At 39.3% G+C, this 13,989-nt stretch overlaps 1 protein-coding gene across 3 annotated transcripts in view; it reads left to right on the plus strand.

Annotated features, from left to right (window-relative positions):
• Positions 1-13,989, plus strand: part of TAFA1 (TAFA chemokine like family member 1) — a 511,367-nt gene that overhangs the window by 317,332 nt on the left and 180,046 nt on the right. The window lies entirely within an intron of this gene.

Consider the following 13,989-nt stretch of genomic DNA (forward strand, 5'->3'; position numbering starts at 1 on the left):
ACTATTTTAGTCACCTATTTCTTTTTTTTTTTTTTAATTTTTTTAACCTTTATTTATTTTTGAGACAGAGAGAGACAGAGCATGAATGGGGGAGGGTCAGAGAGAGGGAGATACAGAATCTGAAACAGGCTCCAGGCTCCGAGCTGTCAGCACAGAGCCTGACGCGGGGCTCGAACTCACAGACTGCGAGATCATGACCTGAGCCGAAGTCGGACGCTTAACCGACTGAGCCACCCAGGCGCCCCATTAGTCACCTATTTCTACCATAGTGCCTCTTACCAAATTATTTCAAAACTCATCAACTTAAAATGAGCATTATTGTTCACTCATGGGTCAGCGGCTTGTCTGAGGTTGGATCTGACTACAGGATGGGTTAATGTCTATTCCATGTTTCTTATCCTGGGGGTCATGCTAAGGAATGGCAGCTTTCTAGGGCATAGTTTCCTCATGGTTGGTGGCAGGAACGGAAGAGAAATGAACAATGGCTCTTGAGCACTTGGGATAGGGCGAGACACATTGTGGGCTCTACCCACATTCTATATGGCCAATATCATCAGCAGTGTCATGGAACGTACACGGATGTGAAGTTCAAGAGTGTGAATACTGGGAGAGGGGAAGGTATATAAGGAATTACAGCAATGATTAGATACATCAGAACAACTGTTTTCTTTCTCACTGTCAAAGACATGGGATTGGATTCTAATGAGCACAGCATTAAAATCACTGTACTTATCTACAAAGTGTAACAGGATTTTATTCTGTGAGTCTTATTAAAGTTATTCTAGGGGCGCCTGGGTGGCTCAGTCGATTAAGCATCTGACTTCAGCTCAGGTCACGATCTCGCGGTCCGTGAATTCAAGCCCCGCGTCGGGCTCTGGGCTGATGGCTCGGAGCCTGGAGCCTGCTTCCGGTTCTGTGTCTCCCTCTCTCTCTGCCCCTCCCCCGTTCGTGCTCTGTCTCTCTCTGTCTCAAAAATAAATAAACGTTACAAAAATTAAAAAAAAAAGTTATTCTATTATTTTATGGTGTTTTTACCACAGAAAACTTATTTATAAAAATGTGGAGAATTGTATTATTAGAGACACAGTCTCAGTCTATGCCATGATTACTGTTTAAAGATGATTATGACAATGTGGATGATAATGGCCAACTAAACTTGACAGAGAAAGTAATTGAAGGTTCAATCATTATGGAAGATATTATATATACATGAGAAATAGGAGATTTGTGTATTAAAAAGGCATTTTATTAAAAGCTCTTTTGATGTTTTATTTTGGTGAAACTAGGATTTATAATCCTCTTGTTCTCAGTAGAATCATATTTTTCCAATGCGTACAGCTCTACTCAGACATTGTCAGTGTTTTTTTAATGTTTGTTTATTTTGAGAGAGTGAGAGAGAGACAGAGAGAGAGAGAGAGAGAATGTGTGTGTGTGTGTGTGTGTGTGTGTGTGTGTGTGTGTGTGTGTGTGTGAGTTGGCAAGGGCCAGAGAGAGAGGGAGAGAGATCATCCCAAGTAGGTTCTGCAGCACAGAGTCCAATCAGGGCTCGATCCCATGAACTTTGAGATCATGACCTGAGCCAAAATCGTGAATCAGACACTTCACCAACTGGGCCACCCAAGTACACCAGTGAATTTGAACATAGAATCACTGATAGTCCCCTTAATGTAGATTTTTGAGGAAACAAAACGTCAATAAGAATATCTTAACCTACTTTTTTATTCTTCTTTGCAAACTATGACTTACCCTCATGCCTACTCAGTGGTGTTGCTAAACCAGTTCTCCAACAAGCAAACAAACAAACAAACAAACAAACAAGGTTTTGATTTGTCGTGTTTGCTAATTTCTGTAACATAAATATTCCCACCATGGCCCCTTTGAGTTTGCCAGTGGCTTGAGAACCAACTCACATAATGCTGCTATTAGCCAGCTCACCTGAACCTCTTCCAATATAAATAATATATAAATAATACTACTTGTTCCATTGAAGTTCCTTATCTCTTTTATTTTCTTGTAATTTTTCTTTCATATTGACTGAATTTGTTCTCATATACCATCAAAACATTGCATGATGGAGGCGCCTGGATGGCTCAGTTGGTTAAGCATCGGACTTCAGCTCAGGTCATGATCTCGTGGTTCCTGGGTTTGAGCCCCACGTCGGGCTCTGTGTTGACAGCTCACAGCCTGGAGCCTGCCTCAGATTCTGTGTCTCCCTCTGTATCTGCCTCTCCCCCACTCATGCTCTCTATCTCTCTCAAAATAAATAAACATTTTGAAAAAACATTGTGTCATGTGTAAGTGTGAAGATCATTATGAAAAGACTGTGCTTGAAGCCTCAAAACAGGCCTCTGTGTTTCTCTTTTTTTGTTTTTAATGTTGATTTATTTATTGTGAGAGAGAGTGTGAGTGGGGGAGGAGCAGAGAGAGAGGGAGAGAGAGAGAATCCCAAGCTGACAGTGCAGGGTCCATTGCGGGCTCGATCCCATGAACCGTGAGATCATGACTTGAGCTGAAACCAAGAGTCAGACTCTTAATCAACGGAGCCACCCCAGCGCCTCAGGTCCCTGTGTTTTTGATGTACTTACCAATTACGTATTCTACGTTAGAAAGACACACAGAATTACATGATTTTGTAGCATGCTGTCTGTTACATGTTCCTGGTTTAAGAAAGAAGCTCATGTTTTCTTTGCACTTAAATAGTCAAGGTATCAGTGAACCAAAGAACGTACCACCTTTTCTGTCTGCCAGTTCCATCTGAAACGGGCTATGTGAAATCCAGATCAGTAACTGTGGATTGCACTGGGGAATGTAGTCAATATAATAGCTATCTGTGCTGCCTTGCCTCTCTTATTTGAATGGACATGGATTTGAATGGGGAAAAAATAGCCCCCCTTGCCAGGTGTTGAGCAAAGTAGTTAAACTAGGTGAAGGGTACCCTTAAAGTGTCTCCCTGTGCCGTCATCTTTCCACAGCCACTGACCCAGAGTTGAGTGATGACCTCATACTCTGTGTACTGTCCTTCTCTCCTTTTTTTTTAAAGTGTTTTATTTATTTATTTTCTAATGTTTATTTATTTTTGAGAGACAGAGAGAGAGAGACAGCGTGTGAGCAGGGGAGGGGCAGAGAGAGAGTGAAAGACACAGAATCTGAAGAGGCTCCAGGCTCTGAGCTGTCAGCACACAGCCCGACGCGGGGCTCGAACTCACAAGCCGTGAGATCATGACCTGAGCCGAAGTCAGACGCTTAACCGACTGAGCCACCCAGGCGCCCCTGTCCTTCTCTCCTCTTTACATGACTATTTCCTTGCACAGAAACAAGAAAGCTCCGTTGCTTCTATCTTAGATATATTAGAGTCCTTGAAGAATTTCTAGCAGTAACCACATATCACTTGTTTTCTCTAATTCACTAATTCATTTATTACTCACCAGTGGCAGGCTATATGCCCTCTTCTATGCTAGGAAAGATGCAAAAGTGAATTAAATCTTTTCAAAACTCAGAATCTAATCAGGAAAACACGAATCTGACCAACACCTGCATGTCTGTACTATCAGGAGGAAAGTGATGAGCACACGATCAATATTTTAGGTCCAGATCAAGTAAACAGAGACTTCCTCAGTGGGGGGTGCTGGGAGCCATTGAAGCCTTTCTAGAAAGAGTTGCATTAATAGTGGGTAAGATGTTACCATATGGAGGTTGAGAAAGGGTGAGATAGTCTTCCATAGTAGAAAGAGTTGGAGAGATGGGGGAATAGAGATGATACACAAAGGTATCCTGCTTATTCAGTTTCCCAGGAGCTTAAAACGGGAAAAGAAGAGACATGGAACAAAAACGTAGCCTTGATAAAAAGGCTTCTGGTACCAAGGTGGTTTGGGAATGAACTTCATTGAGAGCGGATCATTGAGTAGGGGCATATTATGGGAAAGGGATCTTGCTAAAGAAATTATCACCCAGGGGTTACCCCCTTCTCCTAAGGCCAGTCACATGTGTAGATGGATGGATGGAATGTTTGCACCCTTCTGACCAATTCTTCTGGAAGCTGGGTGGCCTCCAAAAGAAATGACAACTGATCCTGACAAAAACAAGGTAAAGGGAAGAAACCCACAAAATGAAGGCTGCCCCTTCCCACCAAGGCCTCAGGGATATGTCAGGGGAATTTGAGATCCAAGCCAGTTTGGAAATTAACTTAAAAAGGTGCTGGAAAACTTTGCCACCTCACTGCAGAACAACAAAGCAGGTGCCCTGTTGACTTTTCTTTTGTTTCTCGTCTCTGATCCTTGCTTAGAACTGAGGAGGATCTTCAATCAGCTCCAACAGGTTGCCAACTTGTTTATTCCCATACGAAGGCAGTCAGAGCTAGTAAAAGTTAGCTAAAACATTAGGTACCATTCAAATATCTCTCTCTCTTTTCTTAACTATACAAATCCCGTAGAAAATAAGATTCTCATGTCTTAATTGTGATACCGAAAGTGTCTTTTCTTCTCAGCATGCTTGAGATAGCAAAGTAATTTTCAAGCTGAATGTGATTGTCTCAGACGGTCATGATTCAAATATTTAATCTAAAGAGAAAATTCCCAGAGTGCTTCTCTCATCATTTCTCAGTTCTGTGGAGAATAAAAGCCTCAACTTTATGTGATCTGATATTATTTCCATTATTGGTATTATGCTGTAGGCAAATATCCTTCAAGAAGCAAAGTCTACTTCCCTTGTGCTTAGCACGTTACACATCACAAAGGCCCAATCTGGTCTTTACAATATGAGCCGCTGCTACCTTGTAATCTATGGAGAATTTAATAACAATAATTTCACTTTATGCAGTGCTGCCTTTAAGATTTAATAGTAGATTCTTCACACATTCCAAGTATCTTTTATCCTTTCAAGTCCTTTTTTTATTCATGGATCAAATTTCCTATAGGCTCGTTGTTTTAACAAAGTGCTATCAGGTGGCTAATGTAGGAGTGGGTGAGAATCTATAGATTGATTACCTCGGGAATTGAATGAAAGAAAGTTACTTAGCAACCCACCGGAGGCGTTTTGAGCTTTCTCATTACCCATAATGAAGAAAAGGTCATGGGTTAACTCTGTTCTCTAAATGGCTGGCATTTTCACGCATCCCAAATAAATAAATGTTACCTCTCAGGCAGTTTTGTTTTTTTTTTTTCCAACTGTAGGCTTCCGACCACCTACGTAGAAGTCTCCTGGTGGGAATAAGAATGCAGATTCCTGGGGTACTCCTCATCCCTGATGAGTCAGAATTTCTGGGGATAGCGAACCAATAATTCACATTCAGAAGAAAAGAACCCGTGTGATTCTTTGGCACACGAAAGATGGGGACTCACTGCTGGGTTTGGTAGTTTTACTACTGAATTTTATCCCCACAAATAGTTGTGTATTAGCCTCCCCAGGTTTGTAGGTAAGGGTAATGAGGATGGGCGTGGCTTATGTGTATGGTTCTCACACTGTGTCCTGCTCCATCCTTGAACACTAACTACATTGATTCCACAGAGCTTTGCAGGATGTTTCAAAATTGGGGGAAAGATACAGTGATGCTCAACATCTCTTGAATAGTGAGCCGGTGCCTAGCTTAAGGTAGTTCGCTCTCAAATTCTGTATCATTTGTACTTTTTGCAACATTTAAAAAAAATTTTTTTATTTTTTATATTTTTTAATGTTTTATTTATTTTTGAGACAGAGCATGAGCATGAGCAGGGGAGGGGCAGAGAGAGAGAGGGAGACACAGAATCCGAAGCAGCCTCCAGGCTCTGAGCTCTCGGCACAGAGCCCGACGCGGGGCTTGAACCCACGAACCGGGAGATCATGACCTGAACCGAAGTCGGACGCTTAACCAACTGAGCCACCCAGGCGCCCCTGCGACATATTTTTGAGGATATTTTGTCTTTGTATAGCTGAGTTTCCAGGAGTTGCTATGATACAAAGCATGTCCCAAGAAATAAGAGTGGTGGTGTCTTGGGGCGCCTGGGCGGCTCAGTCGGTAAGAGCACCTGACTTCGGCTCGGGTCATGATGTCACGGTTCATGAGTTCAAGCCCCGCAGCCGGCTCTGTGCTGACAGCTCAAAGCCTAGAGCCTGCTTCAGATTCTGTGTCTCCCTTTCTCTCTCTGCTCTTCCCCTGCTCACATTCTCTCTCTCTCTCTCTCTCAAAAATAAACATTAAAAAAAAAATTAAAAGAAAAAAGAATGGTGGTGTCTAGTCTGATTCTGATGTCTGAGAAGTTGTGCTTCAATATAATATTTTGTCATATATACATTTTTAATACAGTAATAATATTTTGTCATATATACATTTTTATATGTATGTTCTATGTTTATAATATTGGATATACTTTAATATAATATTTACATATTCCATTTAATATTATATATTATCTATAAATACAATAAATTTAAATACATCTTATATTTTTATATTTTAATTTCTTTTTTTTAACATTCACTTATTACTGAGAGACAGAGAGATACAGAGCATGAGCATGGGAGGGGCAAAGAGAGGAGGAGACACAGAATCCGAAGCAGGCTCCCAGGCTCTGAGCTGTCAGCACAGAGCCTCATGCGGGGCTTGAATTCACAAACTGGGAGATCATGACCTGAGCCGAAGTCGGATGCCCAACCGACTGAGCCACCCGGGCGCCCTGTATATTTTTATATTTTAAGTCTATTTCTTATTTAGATAAAAAATATATGTGTTATATATGTTTAAATATGTAAATATGTGAAATATGTATATACTATTATGTGGGAAATATATCTTTTATAGTATTTAATCTTTCAGGTTATGCGTATTATATTTTCAAATGGCTGCTAAGCTGTTAGGACATAAATATCTATGAAGTGGTTGTACTAACCACTTAATAGCTGGAAAGTTGGGCCTGGCATGCACCATGAAGAAACCACAGAGACACTATGGATACCATGTGACCTGACGAGGTTCGGGAACCTCTGATTTAAAGCATGCGTTTGTGGAAATAAAATACGAACCCAAGTCTGCCTGTCTCTACGTGCCATGTGTCTTCTACGTGCTTCTCACATCATAACCTCATAAGAGATTTTCAGAGTACATGCGTGCATGTGAGCCAGCTCTTATGGGACAGGATTCTAAGGTCTGAGCCATTAGTGTAAGAGTCCCTCTCCTAGACAAACGGTCAAAGTGAACTGGACAGCATGTAACCTTGACTCCACTCTGACTTTGCTACTAGCTAGCTGTGTGACTTAGGCTGGGTCACTCAACTTCTCTGAATTTCTAGGTTTTAGTTCAGTCTACCACAGCTAATAACAGAGATAAGAAGGAAAGGAGGAATAAATACTACAGAGCCTTTGCCTGGCAGGTAGTCTTCCAAGTGCTTTGTGTCCTTATTCTATTTAAATTGTCTGTTTGTTTGTTTGAGAGAGAGAGAGAGAGAGAGAGAGATTGAGAGCAGGAGCCAGGGAGGGGCAGAGAGAAAGGGGTGCAGAGGATCCAAAAAGCAAGTTCTACACTGGCAGCAAGCCCAGTGTGTGCCTTGAACTCATGAGTCATGAGATCATGACCTGAGCCGAAGTCAGACTCTCAACTGACTGAGGCAGCCAGGTGTCCTCTATTTAATCCTTAAATATCCCCGAGTTAGGTTATTATCCCTATTGAACAGATATGCAAACTGAGATACTGGGAGGTGAAGGGAACAGAGGCTTTTCAACACCAGAACTTGCATTCTTAATCACTGTCTACAAGAGTGATAAATAAATTGAGTTAAATTCTATTCCAGGCTTTAAAATAAGAAAGTAAAATCAAGTGCCTCATTCATATTTAGATCTTGGGAGACTGATATCAAATGGAGTATTACCAAATATTAACCTACATCCAGGATCTGGAAGAGACCATCCAGACCAACTGTTGACCCCTCAAGACAAGCTATGTCCCACTGAATCTCCAGAGACCTGTCATTGAGGCGGGGGGGCGGGGGGGGGGGAGGGGGGGGCGGCGGGCAACGGATTGAAATAAAGCGCACAACCAGGGCTGGATGTAACCTCATGGAAGTCTAGGCAAGTAGGCCTAGAAGAAGAAATCTGAACCTGGGACCAGGCAGTTGCTGCTTTGTACTTCCCATCTGCCCTTAGTCTCGTCATCACAGCCTTTCTTTATGTACCAGGATAGATATAGAAAGAGAGCTGCTCTTTTACACAGGAAAATCCTCTGACTCAAGGAAAATAGAAATGGGATTAGCAGCACGCAGAGTGTAAGAAGTCAGAGAAGAACGTGAGAAATCGGCAATATGTTGACATGAATCATAGAATGACATTTCAGCTTGACGAGGAGACCCAGGAGATCATGTTCAAGCATTTCCTTAAGGCAGTGAGATACCATCTTATTCAAATGTTTGCTCTTGCCTGGAAAATACTCTTATAGCTAGAAATTTAAAAAACAAAACAAGGAAACAGGCCTCAGTAAAAAGTGTTGTGTTTACCCGATGATAGCTTTTGAATATTTTTAATGAAGATTCTGGAAAGCCAAAGGTATCCCATTAGAAATTTGTGCAATATTTTGTGTGCATGGGGTGGGGGTGGGGGGACTGGAGGTAAAAAGGGTGAGTCAGAAGATGCACTGAGGATAATTGATCATGAAATGTACATTCTTAGAGACAAAGATGGGAAAGACTGTCAAGAAAGAGCAGCTTGCTAAGTTACATACTGGGCTCTACCAACCAACTAAAAATCTGCTTAGAATTTTTCTAGAGGGAATGGCTGGCTGCTTAGTTGCTGTTCCTTACCAACAGTTTCTCTGGGACCTTACCACCTGCATGTAGATCAAGTTTGTCTAATTAAGAAGCAAAAACATTTAAAGTGCTAGAAGAACGGGTAGCCTACCAAAATAAAATTAAGCTTTGTTTGGGGCTCTTGGGGGCCTCAGTCGGTTAAGCAACTGACTCTTGGTTTCAGCTCAGGTCATGATCTCAAGGTTCATGAGTTTGAGATCTGCATGGGGCTCCATGCAGTGTGGAGCCTACTTGGGATTCTCTCTCTATCCCTGTCTCTCTACCCTTCTCTGGATCAAGCTCATGTGCTCTCTCTCTCTCAAAATAAATAAATAAACTTAAAAAAAGTAAGCTTCGCATGTAGATATTAAGCAGGGTATACTGCTTACCTGTCATTTCCCTTCTCTGAATCCAGAATCCCCACTCCTCTACTCACAGGGGAACCTCCCAGCATAAATATCTCCAAGTGATAGTACTCACAAGGATTCTTTATTATTTTTATGAAGTCAGCAGAAGGGTTGGTTGCAAATTATCACTAACATTTGTTGAACGTCTATTGTCTGACCATCATTATACACAGTACTTTGTATACATTTTATTTAACTGCCAAAGCTGTGGTGAGAGGTTTCAAGCCACAAAGTAACTACCCAAGTTTAGAATTTCTAACTAGAATTGTTCCATAGTCCTAAATAATGAGCTATACTGGTTTCCCAGTTGTTTCCCTTACATGATATAGAGAAATATATATATAGGTTTTATATAAACTTTATTAAAACATATAATATATGTATGTATTTATTATATATTCATGTTTTATTGCATTATATATTATAATTATATTTCATTTAATTATATAATTTATTGTACATACATTTTATATATAAATATGTATAAACAACACATGTTAAAATATTCAGATAATATGTAAATATTAAAATATATTCATATATTTAAGTAAATAAACACACAAAACACATACAAAAACATCAGACACACAAAATAATTACAGAATAATGACAGTATTCCTAATGAGCATTGATGCAAAAATCCTCAACAAAATAACAGCAAACCAAATTCATCAAAATGTTAAAAGAATCATACACTGTGACCAAATGGGATTTATTCCAGGGAAGCAAGAATGATTCAACATCTGTAAATCAATGAAATACATCACACTAATGAAATGAAAGAAGAAAATCATATTATCATCTCAGTAGAGGCAGAAAAAGCATTTGACAAAAGTCAACATCCATTTATGATAAAAACTCTCAACAAAGTGGGTATAAAAGGAGTGTACCTTAACATAATAAAGGCCATTTATGACATGCTAACAGCTAACATCGTTCTCAACAGTTAAAAGCTGAAAGCTTTGTGTATAAGATCAAGAACCAAACACGGATGCCCACCTGTATCTGACATAGTATCAGAGGTCTTAGCCACAGCAATAGCACACAGCAATAAGGCAGGAAAAAGAAATTAAAAGCACCAAAATTTGAAAGGAAGAAATAAAACCATCACTATATTCAGATGACATAATTTTATATACAAAGCATTATAAAGACTCCACCAAAAAAAAAAAAAAAAAAACTAGAACTAATAAATGAATTTAGTGAATTTGCAAGGAACACAATATAAAAAAAAATGCAGTTTTATTCATTAACAATCAAGTATCAGAGAAACTAACAAAAAATCCCATTTACAATTCTATCAAAAAGAATAAAATATCTAAAAATAAATTTAACCAACAAGGGAAGAGACCTATATGTGGAAAACTCTAAGACACTGATGAAAGAAATTGAACTAGTTAATTGATTGGAAGAATTGATGTTGTTAAAGTGTCTGTATTACCCAAAGAAATCTATGGATTCACTGCAGTCCCTATCAAAACTCCAGTGGCACTTTCACAGAAATGGAAAAAACAATAATAAAATTTGTACAGAATAACAAAAGGTCTCAAAACTATTTCTCTCACTGAGGAAGAACAAAGTTGGAGGCATCACACTCCCTGATTAAAACTATACTACAAATTTACAGTAATCAAAACAGTATAGTATTGGCATAAAAACAGACACATAAGTCAATGGAAAAGAATAGAAATCCCAGAGGTAAAGCGATGCATATATCGAAATTTATATATTATGACAAAGAAAGCAAGAATATACAATGGGGAGAAGACAGTTTCTTCAATATATGGTGTAGGGAAAACTGCATAGCCACATGCAAAAAAATAAAACTGGACCGCTATTATATACCATACACACAAATTAACTCAAAATGGATTAAAGACTTAAATATAAGACCAGTAACTTAAAACTCCTAGAAGAAAACACAGGTGGTAAGCTCCTTTATAGGGATCTTAGTTTTATGTTTTTGGGTGTGACTAGAGAAGCAAAAAAAGAAAAAAAAAGCAAATATAAACAAATGGGACTACACCACAATGAAAAAGTTCTGCACACTAAAGGCAACCATCAACAAAAAGGCAGCATATTTAGTGAGAGAAGGTATTTGCAAATCATATATCCAATAAGGAGCTAATATCCAAAATATGAAAAGAACTAATACAACTCGCTAACAAGCAAAAATGGAGAAGAGCACACCCTCTTGCACTGTTGGGGATGGTATAAACAGCTACTGTGGAAGACAGTATGGAATTTCCTCAAAAAAATTAAAAATACAACTACCATATGGACAAGCAATTCCACTCCAAGAACTTATCCTATGAAAACAAAAATACCGATTCGAAAAGATACATGCACTCCCTTGTTCATTGTGGCATTATTTACAATAGTCAAGATATGGAAGTAACCAAAGTGCCCACCAAGAGAGGAATGGATAAGGAAGACGTGATATGTATGAAATAATACCACTGCTCATACATAAAAAAGAATGAAATCTTGCCAAGTGCAACAACTTGGATGGACCTTGAGAGTATTATGCTAAATGAAATAAGGCGGACAGAAAAAGACAAATATTGCACAGTTTCACTTACATGTAGAATCTCAAAACGGAACAAATGAACAAACTTGGGGAAACATTTGGCCAGTAGGACCACAGTTGGCTGATTCTTACCCTAAAATCACTAGCTTTGGGGTGTGTGTGTGTGTGTGTGTGTGTGTGTGTGTGAAGGGCCTTACATTTTGTTCATAGTATATTAGCAGTAGTCCGTCAAGATGTGCCTTTTGAAAGGGTCCCTTTTGAGGTAGCCACTGCCGTCCTTCTCCGCAACATTGAGATTCCTTCTCTGTAGCTCTCTTTACTTGGAATGGCAGACTAGAAGATTTTCACATGGGGCGTGGTGTGGCATTATGGAAAGGGCACCGAAGTCAGGAAACCTGGGCTCTGTCGTGATGCTCTCACTTGCTAACTCCGTGGTGTTCACTCCTCACAGCTTGTACATCCCCTGTCTGTAAAACAGACATACTCAACAGTGCTATTGGGAAGCTGAAAGTATGAAAAACCGAATATTTTTTATTCCAGCCTATACTTCTTGTATCATCTAGAACAAGGTATTCACTTCTCTAGATCTCACAGTCATTGCGTAGAAGGTGGGATCATGTACCCTGTAAGAATCAAAGAGATAATATATGTACAGTATTCACTATAGAGCTTTGTACATAGAAAGTCCATACCAACTAGTATTTCTATTTTTCTATATACTTATGGTGATAGACTGCTTCACGAATTCCAAACCATAGTGCAGATTTAGACACAGTATAAGTCTAATTTTTTTCTTATTGATATACTGTGATTGTCTTTTACCATCACATGTATTTGACTTCTTGAATAACAGCTTATTCTATCACAACACATGCTTCTTTGAACTAGAAATTGGGGGAATGGAAACCATTTGCCAGCTACTTACAACTTCTCTTCCTAATTTTATTCCTTGGATGTATTTGAGAGGCTAGAGGAAGGGAAATTTAGGCTGTCTTTTTTTCTGAGCTGTTATTTAACTTTGGCTCCTAAAGCACCAGTGAATTTTAGAGGATTTCCATCTTGCCACTGTTCTGAAATATTTCAACCCATGCTTCTTGATGACCCTTGTTTTCTTCCTTCTCTCTTCTACCCCCAAAACTTCTGAAAGCAATTTTTAAAACTCAACGTGAAATCTAAGAATGAATTACTGCAATCCCCCAACAGCCACAGGGATCACGTTCCTGCATGAAAAGTATAATGGTTGGAAAAACTGTAGTAGAAAAGATCAAGGACTCATATAAAATAGAGGGTAAGGGGAAAGCAATAGGAACAGGTTTTGATAATTTTAAAACACAATTCATAAAAGTTCTAGAAGGCTTTGCTTCTGAAACAACCTGGATTTCTGATGTTAAAACCTTCTTAAAAGGCATGCCAACCTGCTTGTTCTTTATAAGGGACTGATACATTTTTTTCTTTTGGGAAACTTCTCCTGAATAATTCTCAATGTACTCAAGAAATGTGTTTAATGTCATAAAATTTGAGATAGTATCTCCCACAGTCTGTTATCTAGACTCTACCTTCTCTTTGAGGCATTTAAAAAATGAAATCAGGCTTTATTGTCTTCAAAATCCTTTGTGCTTGTTTTTTTTTTCTTTGTTTCCACCAGCAAAATCTGTTCTAATTGCCATAATGTTCCATCAAATATCACAGTACTTAAGTGCTCATTTTTCTGGACATGATATTCTTTTATGAAAAGGTGTTGCAGAAATAAATACCCCGTCTCTGTTCTGCTTCTGTATATTCATATTCCCGCCCATACAGACAAGAGGAGGGGTAAACAGTAATGATTGTTTAGTTTGTCAACATATCTGTTTTACTTGGATATGCTGTGTTTTTAGAATCTGACCTGGCATTTTAGATTTTCACACATTAACAAATCTTGATTGGGGATCAGGAAACTTAAACTGTAAAGGGCCAGAGAGTAAATATTGTAAGGCTTTGAGGGCCATATATCTCAGTCACAAATGCTTAATTGTCCTTGTAGGGAGAAAGCAGCCACTGGCAATATGTAAAGAAGAGTGTAGCTGTGTTCCAGTAAAACTTTATTTGCAAAGGCAGACGAGGGTTGGATTTGGCTCTCTGGTCCTAGTTAATGTTTATTATTTATTTTTTGAGAGAGAGCAGGGGAAGGGCAGAGAGAGAGGGAGATTGTGGATCTGAAGTGGACTCTGCGCTGGCAGCAGAAATAAGGATGCGGGGCTCAAACTCACAAACCCTGAGATCACAACCGGAGGTGAAGTTGGACGCTTATTCGACTCAGCCACCCAAG

This window comes from Panthera onca, chromosome A2 (assembly GCF_046562875.1).
Source record: "Panthera onca isolate mPanOnc1 chromosome A2, mPanOnc1 haplotype 2, whole genome shotgun sequence".
Classification (NCBI taxonomy): Eukaryota; Metazoa; Chordata; class Mammalia; order Carnivora; family Felidae; genus Panthera; species Panthera onca.